Consider the following 21,663-nt stretch of genomic DNA (forward strand, 5'->3'; position numbering starts at 1 on the left):
CAACATCTCCAAGTAGAGCTAGGAATGTCCTCTGTCTGAAGCCCCGGGGAGTCACTGCCAGTCAGTGCAGGCACTACTAGTGTTGTTGTTGTTGTTTAGTCGTTAGGTCGCGTCCGACTCTTCGTGACCCCCTGGACCAGAGCTCGCCAGGCACTCCTGTCTTCCACTGCCTCCCGCAGTTTGGTCAAACTCATGCTGGTAGCTTCGAGAATACTGTCCAACCATCTCGTCCTCTGTTGTCCCCTTCTCCTTGTGCCCTCCATCTTTTCCAACATCAGGGTCTTTTCCAGGGAGTCTTCTCTTCTCCTGAGGTGGCCAAAGTATTGGAGGCTCAGCTTCAGGATCTGTCCTTCCAGTGAGCACTCAGGGCTGAGTTCCTTCAGAATGGAGAGGTTTGATCTTCTTGCAGTCCATGGGACTCTCAAGAGTCTCCTCCAGCACCAGAATTCAAAAGCATCCATTCTTCGGCAATCAGCCTTCTTTATGGTCCAGCTCTCACTTCCATACATCACTACTGGGAAAACCATAGCTTTAACTATATGGACCTTTGTTGGCAAGGTGATGTCTCTGCTTTTTAAGATGCTGTCTAGGTTTGTCATTGCTTTTCTCCCAAGAAGCAGGCGTCTTTTAATTTCGTGACTGCTGTCACCATCTGCAGTGATCATGGAGCCCCAGAAAGTAAAATCTCTCACTGCCTCCATTTCTTCCCCATCTATTTGCCAGGAGGCGATGGCACCAGTGGCCATGATCTTCGTTTTTTTTGATGTTGAGCTTCAGACCATATTTTGCACTCTCCTCTTTCACCCTCATTAAGAGGTTCTTTAATTCCTCCTCACTTTCTGCCATCAAGGTTGTGTCATCTGCATATCTGAGGTTGTTGATATTTCTTCCAGCAGTAGACAATGCCTATGCTCATAAGAAAAAGGCAGGCATACGTCTGTCAAAGAGCTTGCAGGTTGGAACAGCATATGAGGAACATGGAGGTGAGAGTACGTAGGGAAGGAAGATATGTTCAGTTCAAGTTCATTCAAGGCTACCTAGGAAATCTTGCATCGATCATCTCAGCATTTTGGTGCCAGGCCTTTCCTTCCCAACCCCCCAACCCCCCCATTACACCTCCACCCCAGGGCTAGACCTGCTAGAGGCCAAATAAATAGAATGAATGGATATTCCTTACAATCACATGCTTGACATTTCTTGCTTCCCATCTACTTTTTTCTTGTTTGACACGGCCCAAACTCCAGCCAAAAGCTGCCAGGGACTTGGCTGCCCCTGCGCGAGACATAACAAAAATGGGGAGCTGGTTCCCTCTCCCCCGGCGTAACCCTGGCGTGCGATGGGTAGCCCAGCTTGCCTTACAGAGCGGGACAAGGAGGCTATAAATCCCGACACGGTATATTTATTGAAAAGTGCAGGGAATGAGGTTAATCCAGATAATAAGCCTGTGTTTCTCTCCAACGAAAGGATGAGGAGGGGAGAAGGAAAAATACGAAGGAAAAAAGGCCAGAGCCAGGAGAAATAAATCCAAGTCAGATTTCACAGCATACTCTTCTTCTCAAATTCCTTTTCCTCACATAATGGAGGTGGTGGGCAGGGAAAGAGAGAGGGGCCCAATCCAAAGGAGAGAGAGAAGAAATGCTTTGAGGCTAAGGGCGACCACAGCTCCTCAGTTGGTTTACCGCTCTAAGTCAGGGTCCCAGTTTTTCTAGATTGATCTGTGTGGCATTTGCCTCCTAGGTGGGTCATAAGGAAAGGGTTAATTGAGTGTGATGTGATTGGCCAGTGGGAACCCAAGGGGAGGAGTTAGAGTTAGAGTTGGAGTTGTGTGGAAGTCAGTTGGGAGTTGGAAAAGGAAGAGGGAGGATAAGTCTGTGGGTTGGTCGTGTTGTGTTGTAAGAGGAACTGTTAGGTGGAGTCAGATACAGTGGTGCCCCGCAAGACGAATGCCTCGCAAGACGGAAAACCCGCTACACGAAAGGGTTTTCCATTTTGGAGGTGCTTTGCAAAACGAATTTCCTATGGGCTTGCTTCGCAAGACGACAATGTCTTGCGAGTTCCTGCTGGTTTCCCCCCCCCTTTTTCTAAGCCGCTAAGCCGCTTATCAGCTGATCCAATCAGCAGATAAGCCGCTAAAAGCCGCTAAAAGCCGCTAATAGCGCTAATAGCGCTAATCCGCTAATCCGTCAATGGGCTTGCTTCGCAAGACGAAAAAACCGCTAGACGAAGAGAATCACAGAACGGATTCTTTTCGTCTTGCGAGGCACCACTGTAGATAGTTGGGATAATCAGTTTGAAGTTGTGAGGAACATATAGGTCAATAAAGAAACTAAGATTAAGAAACTGCCAAGAAAAATTAACTGAAACAATAAACTTGTTCATGCCTATAAAATAAACTTGATTATTTGTTAATGTTAACAACTGACTGGACTCAGTGTGTACCCGAGAGAAACGGGTTGGTGGCAGCGGAAGAGGCAATCACCGTGGCGGCACAGGGATCAATAGACCGTCAAACGTCCGGGGACCCTGTGTGATCGCCACAATCTGCAACTTCTCCTTTCAGCCGTATTGCCTGTTTGTGACGTGCTGGAACTCCTTCACCTCTGCCAAACCCCTGACCCCATTGCTGACCCACAGTTCTCTTCCCTTTACACCTAGCCCCAAAGCCCTTGCCTCTCTCCTTACACCCCACCCCCTCACAGCTCACGGCAAGCTCCCCATGACCTCATAATAATAAATTTATTATTTATACCCAGCCCATCTGGCTGGGTTTCCCCAGCCACTCTGGGCGGCTTCCAACAAAATATTGAAATAAAACAAACCACAGACAATGCTCTCTTACAACAATTGACCTCGCGGATGTGCAAGTGCAGCTGAATGCTAGAAGAATGCTGAATGCTGGATCCAAACTACAAGAAAGATGATTCCACCTAAACATTAGGAAGAACTTCCTGACAGTAAGAGCTGTTCGACCGTGGAATTTGCTGCCAAGGAGTGTGGTGGAGTCTCCTTCTTTGGAGGTCTTTAAGCAGAGGCTTGACGACCATATGTCAGGAGTCCTCTGATGGTGTTTCCTGCTTGGCAGGGGGTTGGACTCGATGGCCCTTGTGGTCTCTTCCAACTCTATGATTCTATGATTCTATGATTCTATGATTCTATGATTCTATGATTCTATGATTCTATGATTCTATGATTCTATGATTGAGGATTCCATCGCACAGGGGGTACAATTAGTCTAGGAGCATGGGTCTTGCAGATAATCATTGTGGACACATAAAGTTTTGATTTAGCTCACCCCCAACTTCCATCCCCTTGCAGTTTGTTCCCAACCCCCGCATTCTTGGGCTACCCCTGTTGCTGAGACCCACTGGCAGAAGGGAGGGCGAATGAAACCATGAAAGCCTCCCCCCTTTCATTCATCCCCCACTGCCGCCATCTTGGCCAAGAGCAGGAAGCCCCCATTTCTTCACTTGGGGGTGGTGTGTGAAGAGAAAAAAGAGTTTTCACCCTTCATCCCCCCCCCTTTCATCAGCAGTGGTGCTGTGCATGAGCAATCAATCGGCAGTATGATCCTAGGCAAGTCAAAATATTGGATAGAGAGAAATATAGTATATAAAGAAAGCATAACAGTATATAGAGGAAACAAAATAAAAATAAAATAAAATAATTCCTTCCAGTAGCACCTTAGAGACCAACTAAGTTTGTCATTGGTATGAGCTTTCATGTGCATGCACACTACTTCAGATATCTTCTTCAGGTATTTTTAATTTTTTTTTAAAACAGACCATAAAATTTGTGGTAAGGTAAAGGTAAAGGGACCCCTGACCATTAGGTCCAGTTGTGGCCAACTCTGGGGTTGCAGCGCTCATCTCGCTTTATTGGTTGAGGGAGCCGGCATACAGCTTCCAGGTCATGTGGCCAGCAGGACTAAGCCACTTCTGGCGTACCAGAGCAGCGCACAGAAACGCCGTTTTCCTTCCCGCTGGAGTGGTCCCTATTTATCTACCTGCACTTGACGTGCTTTCGTACTGCTAGGTTGGCAGGAGCAGGGACTGAGCAACGGGAGCTCACCCCGTTGCGGGGATTTGAACCGCTGACCTTCTGATCGGCAAGCACTAGGCTCTGTGGTTTAACCCACAGCGCCACCAGCATCCCATAAAATTTTGTGGTAGTATCATGCAAAAATGACAAAAAATTTGTTGTGGTGGAGGCAAGGGATGGGGCCGCGGACCCCCTGAGTGTGTTCTGTGGACCCCCTGGGGTCCCCGGACCCCTAAGTAAGAGCCACTGGTACACAGTCTATAGGAGAAGCTGCCCAGAGACTTTTGTTCCTTGTATTGGGACTGTAAAACCATCACGTGGATATCACTCCTACTCTTAACACAGGCTTCCCTCACCTGGTACCCTCCAGTTGGCATCCGACTACCACTACCACCATCCCTGACTTTCGACTTCCCTGGCGGGGCCTGATGGCACAAAACGATCTTAAAACCCCAACCCAGAAAGACCAGTAAAATGTCCTGGGGTTGATCCGTAATAGCTAACAAGTATCACTTTTCATATATTTGGGCTGTTATTTTTATTTTATTTTTTTTTATTTTAGAAAAAGACCTTATGAAATCATTTCGGCGACTCATTAAAAACAGCTTCCCAGTGGTGAGCCCAAAGTATAGGCGCTGAAGGAGCAAGTTCCTCCCTTGGAAAGCGCACTTTTGCTTCTCAGCTCTTTTTACTGAGTTATTCTTTGGTTATGTACATGGCCATTAAGTTTTTATGAGGGACCTTTTATGAAAGGGGGTGGGGGGGTGTCTCAGGGCTGCTTTTCCACATCCCTGCCTTGGCTGCGCTTGCCACTTTGCAAAGTGGGGGGAGTGCTCACAATGATTCTACCTGATCTCAGCCCAGGAGCATGTGACGTGCAATATTTTGGATTTCGTACACCTCCTCCTCACCTTTCACTTCTGATCAATCTCTTTGGCGTGTGTGTTTTTAAGGCAAATTTTCTTTGACCAGAGCATGGAACCCAGCAATGGAGGGGTAGAAGGGGCTTTTACAAATTACTTAAAAAGACAACACAATGAATTGGACTCCTTGGCAGGTTTTGAATAAACATACACAAATTTACTGATTGTTAACATAGTAGACAGATAATATAAGGATTTACACAATTTTACAGTATGCAGAGAATAATAGGTGTTGAGAAATCAGAGAGAGGAGCTGAGGGAAGTCTCAGGGGGGAGGTTTTGATGGGGAGATGGGAAAAAAGAGGGGGAAATAATGAATATATGTTTTGATATTTTGTTATCTTGAAATTGTTAATAAAAAACTTTAAGAAGGGTCTAGGCACTCTGTTCTCTCCCCCCACCAAAAAATATTTATTTGTTTACCACATGGGTAGGCAAACTAAGGCCCAGAGGCTGGATCCGGCCCAATCGCCTTCTGAATCCGGCCCGCAGACGGTCCGGGAATCAGCATGTTTTAACATGAGTAGAATGTGTCCTTTTATTTAAAATGCACCTCTGGTTTATTTGTGGGGCCTGCCTGGTGTTTTTACATGGGTAGAATGTGTGCTTTTATTTAAAATGCATCTCTGGGCTATTTGGGGGGCATAGGAATTCGTTCATTTCCCCCCCCAAAAAAATATTCCGGCCCCCCACAACGTCTGAAGGAGTCTTGGTTGACCACAAACTTGACATGAGCCAACAGTGTGATGCGGCAGCTAAAAAAGCCAATGCAATTCTGGGCTGCATCAATAGGAGTATAGCATCTAGATCAAGGGAAGTAATAGTGCCACTGTATTCTGCTCTGGTCAGACCTCACCTGGAGTACTGTGTCCAGTTCTGGGCACCACAGTTCAAGAAGGACACTGACAAACTGGAACGTGTCCAGAGGAGGGCAACCAAAATGGTCAAAGGCCTGGAAACGATACCTTATGAGGAACGGCTAAGGGAGCTGGGCATGTTTAGCCTGGAGAAGAGGAGGTTAAGGGGTGATATGATAGCCATGTTCAAATATATAAAAGGATGTCACATAGAGGAGGGAGAAAGGTTGTTTTCTGCTGCTCCAGAGAAGCGGACACGGAGCAATGGATCCAAACTACAAGAAAGAAGATTCCACCTAAACATTAGGAAGAACTTCCTGATAGTAAGAGCTGTTCGGCAGTGGAATTTGCTGCCAAGGAGTGTGGTGGAGTCTCCTACTTTGGAGGTCTTTAAGCAGAGGCTTGACAACCATATGTCAGGAGTGCTCTGATGGTGTTTCCTGCTTGGCAGGGGGTTGGACTCGATGGCCCTTGTGGTCTCTTCCAACTCTATGATTCTATGATTCTATGATTCTATGACTGTGGACCGGCTCCCTACTGGAAAAGTTTGCTGACCCCTGGATTACTACATTTATATACCACCTTCCTTCCTTCCAAGGAGCTAAAGGTCATGTTCATGGCGCTCCTCCTCATTTCATCCTCGCAACAACCCTATGAGGTACGTTACCTCAAGAGATGGCGACTGGTCCGAGGTCAACCAGTGAGCTTCAGGGCCTGTCTCTCCAGTCCACTTTGAAAGGGTTCTGTGGCATTTGCCCATTCATTTGAAAAAATGTCTGTACAGGGGGAGAGAAAGGGTTAATATATAAACCAATAGGAAAGCCGGAGGCGGAGCCTACCTGTATATAAAAGGGCTTAGCCCAAGGTTTGAGTTAGTTGTTGGTGGTTAGCTGGTTGGTTTTAGTGGGTTGGTTGGTTGGGAAAGGCAGTTGGAAAAGCAGTTGGAAATAGAGAGAAAGCTCGTGCAGTTGGTTCTTGGGTGAGGGGAGGTAGAAGAGATAAAGACAGGATAAAATAAGGCTAAGAAGGTAAAGAGTAACAACGTTTGGAATGCAGTTAAAGTTTGTTTGTGTCTGCAATAAACTACACTCTTATTTGAGAACCTGACTGAGACTAAGTGAGGACCTGGTTAATAGCCCGTGAGATGACCAGAGGCTCTGTACGAATGCCGCAAAATTGGTGGTAGCGGTGGGATAAAAGAATGGGCCTGTGGTGGGATAAAAGAATAGGCCCGTGGTGGGATAAATAAATACGCCTGTGGTGGGATAGATTTATACCATAGCTGTCAAGCGTCCCTTATTTGCGGGACAGTCCCTTATCCCAGCGCCATGTCCCGTTTCTGTCCCTTATTGATGATGTCCCTTTAATAAGCTACTGAAGGTAATGGGGCCCTTTCTATGTCCAGCTGTGCTTTGTCAACAACAAATTGTTGCTGTTTTTTTGTGTTGAATATATGCTATATGGTAATTTATGGACCTAATAGGTATCTAAAGCCATTTGCACGCAACAAAATATGTATTTTATCAAAGTAATTGTTGATCCCTTATTTTGGCTGCTGATCCCTTATTTTCGAGGCTACTGATCCCTTACTTTCAAACCTGTAAGTTGACACCTATGATTTATATGCTTCTGAATTTCTGCAGAAGTCACTTTTCAAGAGGATTGAACAAACAGGCAGGCTCGAAAGACCCTCTCCGTATCCACCCTTTGTCCCTCCTGAAAAACCTTTATTCCAATCTTGGTTGCGTCCTACTCAAAATCTGAGAATCCCTCCCTTGTAACAGATGAAGGGCGTCTGACTCCACCTTTCAAAAGGGAAAATCTCCTCCATCCCTCTGTATCGTTCTCCTGGAACCAATTCCCATGTGAAGAAGTCTGGGGATGCCGCAATCTTCAAGATAGACACCTTTTCTTCGTACCCAGGACAAAGAGTTCACGACCCCTTTTTAAAAGTGGAATCCAAGGGGAACATGGAACACTCACAACTGCTGCACTGTGAGAAACCTAATCCTTTTTTTTTTTTTAAAGCAACATTATTCTGTTAATTGACTGGAAAATCCATCTGTAGGTCTGATCTCTGTCCGGACAAGTCCTATAATTGAGGGAAGGGAGGGGGTATACCACCCCATTTTTTATTATTACTGATTTTTAGAAAATGTTTCAAAAACAAACAAACACACACTTCACGGCAGAGGAAGTTATTAAAGGAAATAAGTTCAGGATGTAAGGGAGGCAATTGTTTCTGATAAAAGACCTTTTGATGACTCAAGGTTCACGTTGCTGGTCTGGGTCCAGGCCTACTGTTTCGCCGAGGGAAAGTTTATCTTCCCAATAAGAACGGACGGGAGCGAGAGGCAGATGTCTTCATGGCATCATTGTTGAGAAACGAGCTCGGGAAGGGAGATTGGCAGCACCCTCTGGGTGGTCCAGCCCTATGGGCATTGTTGCGGCTTCTGGGAAAATCGGATACATCCGCTGATCTGAATTTTCTCTTTGGGAGCTGTCATCCTCATCCGATCCCAGGGAGGGTGCAGGATTTTGCTGCTTCCAAGTCTTTGCTTTGGCTTACTGTATGAAAGGAACTCTATTCCTAAGGACAGTGTTGCATTAACCTGGAGGTCTGCAACCTTTTTTGGGGGGGGTACAATTTAGAAATATAACATGGGCACCCATTACAAAGATGAAAAGTGGTGGTGATAATAATAATTACGGTATATGCCATCCAACTGACTGGGTGGCTTCCACCATATGTTGTTGTTGTTTAGTTGTTTAGTCGTGTCCGACTCTTCATGACCCCATGGACCAGAGCACACCAGGCACTCCTGTCTTCCACTGCCTCCCGCAGTTTGGTCAAACTCATGCTGGTAGCTTCAAGAACACTGCCAACCATCTCGTCCTCTGTCGTCCCCTTCTCCTTGTGCCCTCCATCTTTCCCAACATCAGGGTCTTTTCCAGGGAGTCTTCTCTTCTCATGAGGTGGCCAAAGTATTGGATCCTCAGCTTCACGATCTGTCCTTCCAGTGAGCACTCAGGGCTGATTTTCTTCAGAATGGATAGGTTTGATCTTCTTGCAGTCCATGGGACTCTCAAGAGTCTCCTCCAGCACCAGAATTCAAAAGCATCCATTCTTCGGCGATCAGCCTTCTTTATGGTCCAGCTCTCACTTCCATACATATATATAAACATAACAAAACAATAAAAACTTCTACAGGGCTGCCTTCAGATGTCTTTTGAAAGTTGTATATTTACTTATCTCCTTGACATCTGATGGGAAGGCATTCCTCAGAGCGGGTGCCACTGCTGAGAAGACCCTCTGCCTGGTTCCCTGTAGCTTCACTTCTCACATTGAGGGAACCACCAGAAGGCCCTTGGCGCTGGACCTTAGTGTCTGGGCAGAACGATGGGGGTGGAGAATCTCCTTCAGGTATACTGGGCCGAGGCCGTTTAGAGCTTTCAAGATCAGCACCAACACTTTGAATTGTGCTTGGAAATGTATAGTACTATAGCTTTCATTTACCTCTCCAGATGTTTGCTATTGGATCTTTTTAATAACTTTAAAATATTTTTCTTTTTAGCTTTTTGACATATTTTTCATGGACAACAATTCTGATTATATTGAATTTTTTAAATCATTTTTCCCACTCCACTTAACAAGCTTATATTGTATTCGGGGGATTGAAGTGTTGTCCGGGAAGCGGGTGAGTTTGGCTCGCTTATTTATTTTAAACAAGAGTTTGATATAAAACCCATTGCATTTGTTTTTCATGTAATTTTCTTTTTTAAAAAAATACAATAAAGAGTGGCCCCCGCTTAATGTGAAATAGCTGCGGAGTTGTTGAGGAGGGTGGTTAAAAGGATTTTGATAAGATTAGCAATATTTTTTTTAAAAAAAAAACCCCGACTCCCTTCCACAGTCATTTATTTCTAACACTATTTGAGTTTTGCCTTCAGAGATCCCTTGTGCCTCTATCAAGCCAGTTCCTCTTTCCTATTCTACAGGCTTGGCTAAGTTTCATATCAGTGGGCCAAAGTCTCTCACTCTTTCTGTCTCCCCAGCCACCCAATTGCTGGGGGCTTCAGAGGCCAGTTTTCCACTCCAGAGTCGTCCTCCTTCCTCCCCGCCCCAGCTCAGTCTTTGAAGCCTTGAAGTCTTTCTTTATCAATTGCTTTCAAAAAGAAAAAGCACCACGCCTTGGCCTCCGAGGGTTATCCAATTTTCCTTCCTTCCCATCCCTTTATGAGGACTATTATTCATTAAAGAAATGGAACATATTACACCGGCTGAAACTTTCACGCCTAAACAGGGCTGGTCTGCCGTCCAGCAGGCCTTGTGTTCCAGTAACATTTCCTTTTGGACAGGCTCAGGGAAAGAGATGTGTAGAGCTGGAACGAATATGGAGGAGGGGCGTGACTTATCCCAACAATTCCATCCTGCCTTGAGATCTTGGGGCTTGGGTGGTCCCTAATTCTATTTACAGTGGTACCTCGGGTTACATACGCTTCAGGTTACAGACTCCGCTAACGCAGAAATATTACCTTGGGTTAAGAACTTTGCTTCAGGATGAGAACATAAATCGTGCTCCGGTAGTGCAGCCGCAGCAGGAGGCCCCATTAGCTAAAGTGGTGCTTCAGGTTAAGAACGGACCTCCAGAACAAATTAAGTACTTAACCCGAGGCACCACTGTATCTATGCATCTATCCATCAGTGCTGGATTTACATATTAGCTGAACAAGCTATAGCTTAGGGCCCCACTCTCTTGGGGGCCCCAAAAAAATTTAAAGGGGGAAAAAACCCTACATACAGAAACAGTGTTTTGTGTTGTGTAGGCTCCTATGGTGTAAGTAATGGACCCCACCTGCTAGCCTGCACCCTAAAATATCACTGGTTTTCTCCTTTCTATATATAGGGTGTCTACATTCTGCATGTGCAAATGGCTTTAAATACCTATTAGGTCCATAAATTACCATATAACATATATTCAACACAAAAAGCAGCGACAATTTGTTGTTGACAAAGGACAGCTGGACATATTAAGGGCCCCATTACATTCAGTAGCTTAGGGCCTCATCAAACCTAAACCCGGCACTGGTATATCCATCTATCCATTCATCTATCTATCTACATTGGTGCCTCGCAAGACGAAAAGAATCCGTTCTGTGATTCTCTTCGTCTAGCAGTTTTTTCGTCTTGCGAAGCAAGCCCATTGGCGGATTAGCGGACTAGCGCTATTAGCGGCTTTTAGCGGCTTTTAGCGGCTTATCTGCTGATCGGATCAGCTGATAAGCGGCTTAGCGGCTTAGAAAAGGGGGGGGAGGGAAAAAACCAGCAGGAACTCGCAAGACATTGTCGTCTTGCGAAGCAAGCCCATAGGAAATTCGTTTTGCGAAGCACCTCCAAAACAGAAAACTCTTTCGTCTAGCGAGTTTTCCGTCTTGCGAGGCATTCGTCTTGCAGGGCACCACTGTACCGTATTTTCCGCACCATAGGACGCACCGGACAATAGGACGCACTTTGTTTTAGAGGGGGGAGAACAAGAAAAACGAAATCTCCCCCTCTCTGCCCAGCGCCCCTTCAGTGAAGCGGCAGGAGGCACTGCACAGAGAGGGGAAGAACTTTTCCCCTCTTGTTTTCCCACTCTAAAACAAGGTGCCATTTAAGGTGCGTTCAGGCGGCTACCTTGGAAGCCCGGAGAGCGAGAGGGGTCGGTGTGCCCTGACCCCTCTCGCTCTCCAGGCTTCAGGTTCCTTTTGACCTGCTCTTTGGGGCTGGCGGGGGGAAGCCCACCACCAGCCCCAAAGAGCAGGTCAGGGAGCAGCGGAAAGGCGCAGCGGAGAGGCTCCTGCCATAGCCGCGCGTCACCTCTCCAGCCGGGAGAGGGTCGCGGGGCTATGGCTTCTTTAGCCCTGTGCGTGCTCTCCCGGCTGCAGAGGTGACGCGGGGCTGTAGAGGCTCCTGCCATAGCTGCGCGTCACCTCTCCAGCCGGGAGAGGGTCGTGGGGGGCTGCTTTAGCCGTACACAGCTTGGGACCAGACACTTAATTAATGATCATCTCATCCCATATATATATACCCAGCTGATCACTACACTGTGCAGAAGAGGATCTCTTGTGCATACCATGTTATCAAGTTGTCCATTCTTGCCATATAGGGCCTTTAGTGTGGTGGCACCTAGGCTCCGAAACTCCTTCCCATTACAAATCAGATCAGTGCCATCTCTATAGTCTTTTTGGTGCCTATTGAAGGCTGCCCCTTGTCAGAAGTCAGCAGTGCCATAGCTGTCAACTTTTCCCTTTTCTTTCGAGGAATCCTATTTGGAATAAGGGAATTTCCCTTAAAAAGGGGAAATGTTGACAGCTATTGCTGGAAGAAATATCAACAACCTCAGATATGCAGATGACACAACATTGATGACAGAAAGTGAGGAGGAATTAAATAACCTTTTAATGAGGGTGAAAGAGGAGAGCGCAAAATATGGGTTGAAGCTCAACATCAAAAAAACGAAGATCATGGCCACTGGTCCCATCACCTCCTGGCAAATAGAAGGGGAAGAAATGGAGGCAGTGAGAAATTTTACTTTCTTGGGCTCCATGATCACTGCAGATGGTGACAGCAGCCATGAAATCAAAATATGCCTACTTCTTGGGAGAAAAGCAATGACAAACCTAGACAGCATCTTAAAAAGCAGAGGTCCATGGGGTCACGAAGAGTCGGGCACGACTAAACGACTAAACAACAACATGGTCAGCACTACTAAGTTCAGGGGAGCTTAAACTCAGGAACCCATGCAGGGGATTGCAGTCATGCTGATCTTAATAGATTGCTATGTTATAAAAAAAGTTCTGCTATGTACTGCTGTTTTGTGATGTGTGTGTGTGTGTATAGACACACACTAGGGATGGGTAAATCTTCAATTTCTTTCAGTTTCCTATTTTCCCAGCACTATGTCCGGTTCTCTGCTTTTCTGTTTCCCGTTTGCAAATTTCTTTGTGAGCCTTATGAAAATTCACCAGCATTTTAGTGAATTAAGTGAATGCACATTTGTCCTAATGCATACATGTCCATGTGCAATTTTGGCATTTTTTTTTTTTTTGCAAAGCATTCCCCTCAAATATTTGTGCATTATTTTCACCAATATTTACAGTTGTATGTACACATTATCCTAGTACATGCATTTTTGTGTGCATGTCATCTGCAAAATTCAGAAAAGTCCGAATTTCAAAGGAGGGCTGTGTTTTGGTTCTCATATAGTTTCAGCAAGCATCAGGTAGGTTCACCTTTAAATAGGACCTGAATCTAATTTTATCCTCACCTCAGACACACAGACACAATTATACAATAGCAGATCGACACATAATGGCGTTGCCTGCATTTTCGGACTCTCGGGGCATGGCTACGAGAGCTGTAACGCTAAGCTCCTCAACTCTGAAAGCCTTCACCACGATGCCTGTGTCTGCCTCCTTGTCCAAAGCCTTCCTGGCCCGAAGTCTCGCCATGGGGTGTGATGGCAACACGTTCCCTTCATCTTGAATGATTCACAGGCAGCCGCGTTGATGAGGTGCCAGGTTGAGAATTCGTTCCCTCCATCTCTCACTGGCCTTTTTCAGAGTGGAGGGGAAAAGTAAACACAAACAAGGTCTCCCCGGGTTGGAGCTGAGCTGGAAAATGTTACCACCTGCCCAGCTGACATCACCCTGACATCACACCGAGTGCCGTTGCCAAGTAACACAGACTCACCACCACCTTCCTTATTTATTAGAACTCTTCCTTGTCACCTGGACACGACCCCCAGGTTCACCTCCATCACCCAAGAGGCTCTTGGGAGCTGCTGTAGACCGAGTCAGATTATACTAGGATGCTGCCTTGGTTCCAGGGATGGCCATAGCTCAGGGGTAGAACATCTGCTTTGCATGCAGAAGGTGCCAGGTTTAATCCCCGACACCTCCAGGTAGGGCTGTGAGAACTTCCTGATTCAGTTCAAGGCAGCTTCCTATGTTCTTAAGCATAGGGAGCTGCCTTGTGTTAGGCTAGATTTGTCCACCCAGCTCAAGGTTGTCCACTCAGCCTGGTACTCTAGGGTCTCACTTGCTACCTGGTGCCAGGGACTGAATCTGGGATGTCTTCAGTCATCGCCAGAGGGCATTCTGGTGGTTCCCTCATTGCGAGAAGAAAAGCTACAGGGAACCAGGCAGAGGGCCTTCTCGGTAGTGGCGCCCGTCCTGTGGAACGCCCTCTCATCAGATGTCAAGGAAAAAAACAACTATCTGACTTTTAGAAGACATCTGAAGGCAGCCCTGTTCAGGGAAGTTTTTAATGTGTGACATTTTAGTGTATTTTTGGTCTTTGTTGGAAGCCACCCAGAGTGGCTGGGGAGGCCCAGCCAGATGGGCAGGGTACAAATAATAAATTATATTATTATTATTATTAGTATTATTAGTATTATTATTATTATCGCAGTGCACCTGGCTCCATCTCCAACCCTGGAGACCCAGGTGACCTCAGTGTCTAGGAGTGTCTTCCTCCAGCTTTGACTGGCAAGGCAGCCTTTTCTGGACCAGGATAGCCTGAACACTGTCATCCATGCACTTGTTGTTGGGATACTGCCAGGGAGATAAAGTCCATCATGGCCCCAAGCCGTTTGCCGGATGATCCATCGATCTCCCGTAGGCACGCAGTATCATCGATTAGCGACATGAGTTTCTAGAAAATATCTTGCCACATTCTAGAGCTCATGCACACTCTATCAACAGATAATGCACAGCCAAAAGTTGCACTCAGGAGAGCATTATTGACAAGCTTTATTCAGCGTTGATCAGAACAAAGAAAGACATGACTGCCTTCGTCAGTGTCTCCGACAGAGAGAGAAACGAAAGCAATAGATAACATAAACATCCCGTGAACAGGAAATACGCAGGCTGTGACACAAACATCCTGCTCCCTTTTAAGGTGGAACGGAAATATCCTAACACTTGTAACCTCAAGGCTGGACTACTGCAATGCTCACTTTGTGGTGCTACCCCTGAGGTTGGCCTGGAAGCTGCAGCTAGTGCAAAATGCAACAGCTTGGCTGCTCACTGGGGGAGACCATTGCCACCATGCAGGGCCTCTGCTGAAAGAATTGTTGCCAGTTAGTAACCAGGAAAAGTTCAAGGCGCTGGCACTGGTGCATAAAGCCCTACACAGCTTGGGACCAGACACTTAATTAATGATCATCTCATTCCATATATATATACCCACTGATCACTACACTTTGCAGGAGAGGATCTCTTGTGTATACCATGTTATCAAGATGTCCATTCTCCACCATATAGGGCCTTTAGTGTGGTGGCACCTAAGCTCTGAAACTCCTTCCCATTACAAACCAGATCAGTGACACCTCTATAGTCTTTTTGGTGCCTATTGAAGGCTGCCCCTTGTCTAAGCAAAGATCTTGAAACTGTTTTTGGGTACGAAATAGCTATGTTCTTCATTGTTGCCACTTTGATTGTTCACTGCCAGAAGTGAGCCAGCAATAAATCACACTGAGTGATGAAGTTAACTCTTTATTAGAAGAAACAGGATCTGCTCAGGAGTGCCAGGAAGCAACTCTGCTTCTGTAGGTCTTGCACCTATAAGGCAGTTATGGAGACTGAAGGTCCCCACTTTCCCACATCTGCCTAACCCACCTCTTCCCCCGGGTCCTTCAGCAATCTGAGACTACGCCAACGTGTCTGTCTCTGCTCATCCTGCTTCATACCTCTCCTAGTCCTGGGAGGCTAGGGATGTGTGGGGAGCTTGTCACAGCAGGAAGGAGAGACACCCTGGCTTCTTCTTCACCAGCCTGTTTGTGCTGGTCCCGGGGGGAAGGTCACCGTTATCGTAGTCAAAGTTCAGTCCTGAGTCACTAGCCTGGAAACAGTTCACAAGGAGCGAGGTGAGGTCCAAAGCAGGAAGCCGGGCGGGAACAGGAACACTGGAAGGTCAGGTCTGGGTCCGGGTAGGAGCAGGTACTCAACAACAACGTTGCTTCCGCACCCTGGGACCGGGCTGACTGGCCTTTATCTTCTCTGAGGCCAGGGGCGGTCCCGGCCCCCAGGAGACCCACCTCTCCTGGCCTTAAGGCGAGCACTCCTCCTGGGAGAAACCAGCTCCCTTCGCCTCTCTGCCCTGAGCCTCTGCAGTTCAGGAGAGGCTGAAGGGTTACTGGGCCCAGGGGGAGACTCACCTGTAGGCACTGAGTCCTCAACCACCTCTGGAGCCAGAATGGATTCACCTGGTGCCTGCTGCTGAGGATCTGGCACAGGTGTAGGCGCCTCAGAATCAAGGCCCTGCCCCAGTTCAGCCGGCCCTGGAGGCGGGGACTCCTGTGCAGGCTGGGATTCCTCCGGTTCATCCTCTGAATCGGATTCCCAGGCCATCACACTGTTTCACCTCTTCCTCTTGGCCTCCCTCCTTGCCACTGCCCACTTCTGCCTCTGATTCTGGACTTCTCTCTGCCACTGACTCTTCCAGTTTGCTAAGCCCTGTTACCTCTTCCCAGTCTTCCTCCTCTTCTTCCTCAGACCACACATTGTCATCCCACCACCAATTCCCTGGCTCTGAGTCTCCTTCCCTTGGGGGTTCCCCAGTTGGTGCCTCCCACCATTCCTCTGCGTCCAACCAGTCCATGACATTATCTCAGTTCGAGATGTTTGATCTGAAATCATTTGTTAAAGTGAGGAGGAATTAAAGAACCTTTTAATGAGGGTGAAAGAGGAATATGGTCTGAAGCTCAACATCAAAAAAATGAAGAGAATGGTCACTGGTCCCATCAGCTCTTGGCAAATAGAAGGGGAAGAAATGGAGGCAGTGAGAGATTTTACTTTCTGGGGCTCCATGATCACTGCAGATGGTGACAGCAGTCACGAAATTAAAAGATGCCTGCTTCTTGGGAGAAAAGCAATGACCAACCTAGACAGCATCTTAAAAAGCAGAGACATCACCTTGCCAACAAAGGTCCATATAGTTCAAGCTATGGTTTTCCCAGTAGTGATGTATGGAAGTGAGAGCTGGACCATAAAGAAGGCTGATTACCGAAGAATTGATGCTTTTGAATTCTGGTGCTGGAGGAGAGTCTTGAGAGTCCCATGGACTGCAAGAAGATCAAACCTACCCATTCTGAAGGAAATCAGCCCTGAATGCTCACTGGAAGGACAGATCCTGAAGCTAAGGCTCCAATACTTTGGCCACCTCATGAGAAGAGAAGACTCCCTGGAAAAGACCCTGATGTTGGGAAAGATGGAGGGCACAAGGAGTAGGGGATGACAGAGGATGAGATGGTTGGACAGTGTTCTAGAAGCTACCAGCATGAGTTTGACCAAACTGCGGGAGACTGTGGAAGACAGGAGTGCATGGCGTGCTCTGGTCCATGGGGTCACGAAGAGTCAGACACAACTAAATGACTAAACAACAACAAATTCGTTAATGAAATGAAATAAACAAAGCACACCCATTGAAGCAGTGTGGCTAGGAAATGGCAGGTTCCTCTGGGTACAGTGGTGCAAGGTGACTTTTGGGGCAGAAGGCAGGGAGACGAACAGTAGGTGGCACCAGAGGCAATGACAAGCAAGGCTGTCTAAGCCCAGTTATGCCCCCACGTTCCTCCTCTGCTGGGTTCTACAAGGGGCAACACTGAGACTTAGGAGGAGGAAGCCAATAGCTTCTGGACTGGATGGAAGTAAGAAGGCAGGCAGGAGGGGGCTGGCTAAAGGCGGACTGAGCTTGGTGTGGCAGTGCCCCATTTGCCCTGATAGACTAGGCTCCTCTGCGTGGATCCTTCTCAGAGAAGGTGTAAGAGCACAAATCATACATTGTGTGTGTGGCCAGAGACTTCCATCTCAACATCATATAATAATAATATAATAATAAAATTTTATTTATATCCCACCCTCCCCAGCCAAAGCTGGGCTCAGAGTGGCTAACAACAATAAAAGTAACACAGCATTCTAAAATCAATTCAAATCAAATTAATGGAAACCATTGGGCCAGAGTTCTGTGAGGATTGCCAAAGGAGGGGGTCAGAATGTGCCTTGGCCAAAGGCCTGGTGGAACAGCTCTGTCTTACAGGTCCTGCGGAAAGATGTCAAGTCCCGCAGGGCCCTAGGCTCTTGTAACAGAGTGTACCACCAGATCGGGGCCACAGCCAAAAAAGCCCTGGCTCTGGTTGAGGCCAGCCTAACCTCCCTGTGGCCCAGGACCTCCAAGATGTTTTTGTTTGAAGACCATAAGGTCCTCCGTGGGACATACCAGGAGAGGCGGTCCCGTAGGTATGGTAAGGTGCCATAGGGCATACACCTATATTCCTGTAGCAAAGTTCATGGGATAGCAAAAAGGTCTTCAGTTAGTCCTTCCACAAGTGTTGTCTACTGCAAGAGGCAGCAGCTGTCTCCAAACCTGCCCCCTGAGTTCCTTTTCAATGGAGATTTAAGGGACGGAGCCAGGAATCTTCAAAGCAAGTGTTCCATCACCGAGCTTTGGATCCTTCTGAATTGGAGAGATTCACCATTAGCTCCCCTTGACATTTGGCTCTGGGTCCACTAACTGATGGCACCTCTGCCTTCTTCCCTACCATTCCCAATGGGCAACGACCACCATGGGAGACAGTCAGTGAGTTCATAAGGGACCGCAAGCCAGGAACTGAGGTGGGTTCCTTAAATGAATCTCTCTCCTCCTCATCCCCGTAATAAGATTCTTGATTTAACATCAGACCAGGGCAGTGTTTTGCCACTGACTCCAAAAAAGATGAATGCGTCCTCCAAATGATTTTTCCTTGGAGGTCTCCCATCTGCATGTTGGCTCAGTCCCACCATGTTTAGCTTGGATGCCTGAGCTGAATAACACCATTAGGTCGTCGCAGGCTGTGAGGAACATTTGCTTCTAAGTCCTTGTTCTCGATGGAGACCTTTGCTGCTTGAGCTACTGTCCTGCCAGTGACCTTGTGCTTGTTTGGACAGCAACACCCTTCCTAGGATTCGGGAGTGTTTTCACGTCCAATTTAGGTCAGTCCTGGATCCCGCCGATTGGAAGGCCTTCCAAAAGTGTACTAAGGCATAATGAATGAGCTTCCCCCCAGAGCCAAACTGAGTCAACCCTACACGCCTTGAGAATCAAGGGAGCAGGCGATGATTTAATGCCTGGGTCCTCCGAGGAAGGTGACTTTTGTCCAACGAGATCCAGAGAACAAGCTGCAGTCTTGGCCAGCCGCTCTGTGTCACGAGCGATGGAGGCTTCCATTACACTCTTGTTTTCACTGCAATCAAAACAGCACAAGCATTTTTTTTTCCTGCCATGCAGATGTTTTGAGGATACAAGACCACGAGAAGGACCATCCAAGAGTCCATTACATCAAGAATCCTGTTTCTAATCATTGGTCAAAAGAGTCACTGCTCCACCATTCTCAACTGAGATGTCACTTAGAATCAGCTAAAAGCTTTCTCCTTCAGGATGGGTGGACTGTGGAAATAAACCCATAAACAGACTGGGAGTTATTTGATTGTGTATAACAGGGCTGTCCAACCAGTCAGCCGCAGTCGACAGGTCGATCCCTGGGTGATAGCAGTTGATCACTTGCTCATTTCCGTTCACAGAATGTATCTGGCCTCCACTCCCTCACAGTTTCCTTCATTCTCACAGGATCACTAAAACCTAAGAAGGAGTTAGCGCTGGTCGGCTTTATATTCGGTGAGCGATTTTCGGCGTGCCCATCCAAATCCCTCCCCCAAAATCTTTACAACCTTGACCTGCCCCCCTTAAAAAGCTCAACAAGTTTGGGGACCCCCGCACAAAAAATGGGTAGAAGGCTGCCAGTTTATTATTATTATTATTTATTTTATTTAGTAGGTCACAGTCTCTTGTAAGTTGGACGCCTCTGGTTTATAACATTCTAGATGCAACACTTGAGGGGAAACCAGGCATGCCAATCTTCTGCAAATCTGGTTTTCCAAATTCCAAACCCAAATTTCTGAAATGAGAAATTTCGATACCTCTCTCCTCCCCAAAGAGTTTGCACCGGCTCTGTGGAGTATGGTGGTTATAGGGTTAACCTTCTTGTGTTCTGCTCTGGGAGGAGGAGCGTATATGCGACGCTGTGCTTTCGTAACAGAACAAAGGCTTTCATCACAGAACATCCTTTCAAAATAAGAGCAGGGGCATTATCAATCCTAGGAGAATCTCTCTTGCATTTCTGATGCTTACTCCATACTCTTTTGCCCAGAACAAGTGATTTGAGTGGAGATGCCAAGTTCAACATTAGTTGGCCAGCAAAGCTCTTCTGTCAGCTGGAAATCCTAACATTACAGTATCAGTTCTCTTCGCTCTTCTTCAGCCACCTGAAAAGAAAAAGGCGGCGGAGGAGGACGAGGAGGAGAAGGAGGAGGAGAAGGAGGGGTTGTGTCGTTGCCAGACAGGAAAGGATAAAAGTCAACTTTTTATGAAGACTAAACAGGTAGAAGCCAGTCGAATCAGAGCAAAAATGCGACTGCTTCATAACAACATTGTGCAATGTTTCAGCTCAACTCCATCTGCTTCGTTGGCAAGGCTTTATGACTGGGATCAGTGACCTTCTGCACCCCCTGCCTGACTTGAATCTAGAAATGGGATATGCAAGGTGTGGCTGTGAGTATGTGGGTGAGAGAGAGAGAATTGCGTGGCGAGTTCCCGCCTCCCGCTCAGAAATAACGACACGAGACACAAGAATTCGAGTTAATGAGTCAAATTAGGCCACAACTTTATTGATTACAGGAATTGAGCAGTATTGGCTTAGGCATTGGTCCTATCAACTAACCGGCTTCAGCCCGCTTGCTTGAAGACCGGTAAGGGTTAACCACCAGTAGGGGGAGTCTCGCTGATGCACATCAACTAGGAACTCCCCCGGGGTCACCGCTCAGGGGCGTGTCGTGGGCCCACAACTCTATAGGCTTAGGACAAGGCCACACACCCCGGAATCCTTTACCGGACTACCCTTTGTTTTGGGGGAAGGTGATGGCGCTTCCTCCCCCCCCCCGTTCATCTGCATAATAATACCCCTACCAATGCCTAACCACCCATACTGGGAGTTGTGACGGTTTGCTACAAGGTAGGCGAAAACCAAGTGGCTGGTGCCAATCTGCCAATTGGAAAAATTCCTACCAGGCCCCTTGACGGCGAGCAACCAAAGTCCATAGCAACGTCAGAGAGCCTATCCTAAAGGGTGGGAGGGGAGGGAAAAACTGATCAGTTGAGGCGCGGGAAAGAGGGAGCTCCTCGACTGTGCCAGCCCTAAATAGAGCCGGCCACACCTCCCGATGCCAGCCGATTGGCTGGCCGGGGTGGTGACATGTCCGAGGATTCCTCTGGTATCGTGGGGGCTGAAAGCCAGACCCCGCGTGTGTGGGGAGGGGCGTGAAGCCCGCAACCCCACCTCCTCCCTAGCTCGGAAGTGGCTTTACAGTAATTCACAAAAACTGTGTGTGGTGGGGGACGGGGGGAGGGTAGGCCAAGATCTAGAGCATGGGTAGGCAAACTGAGGCCCGGGGGCCAGATCCGGCCCAATCACCGTCTGAATCCGGCCTGCGGACAGTCCAGGAATCAGTGTGTTTTTATATGAGTAGAATGTGTCCTTTTATTTAAAATGCATCTCTGGGTTATTTGTGGGTCATAGGAATTCATTCATTATTTTTTCCAAAATATAGTCTGGCCCACCACAAGGTCTGAGGGACAGTGGACTGGCCCCCTACTGAAAAAAGTTTTGCTGACCCCTGATCTAGAGGTATCACAAGCAAGAGAAAAGATGGAACTGGCACTGGGGCATTCTGGGGCAAAGTCCTGGAAGGTTCTGAGCCACGAACCCAGC

At 47.4% G+C, this 21,663-nt stretch overlaps 1 long non-coding RNA gene across 1 annotated transcript; it reads left to right on the forward strand.

Moving 5' to 3' along the window:
- Nucleotides 1-6,358: 6,358 nt before the first annotated feature.
- LOC310690360 lies at nucleotides 6,359-8,037 on the forward strand. Its single transcript, XR_014518055.1, has 2 exons — nucleotides 6,359-6,846; nucleotides 7,462-8,037. It is a non-coding gene; the product is annotated as an uncharacterized lncRNA (long non-coding RNA).
- The last annotated feature ends 13,626 nt before the right edge of the window (nucleotides 8,038-21,663 follow it).

This window comes from Podarcis liolepis, assembly GCF_965112155.1.
Source record: "Podarcis liolepis genome assembly, chromosome: 12".
NCBI classification, from domain to species: Eukaryota; Metazoa; Chordata; class Lepidosauria; order Squamata; family Lacertidae; genus Podarcis; species Podarcis liolepis.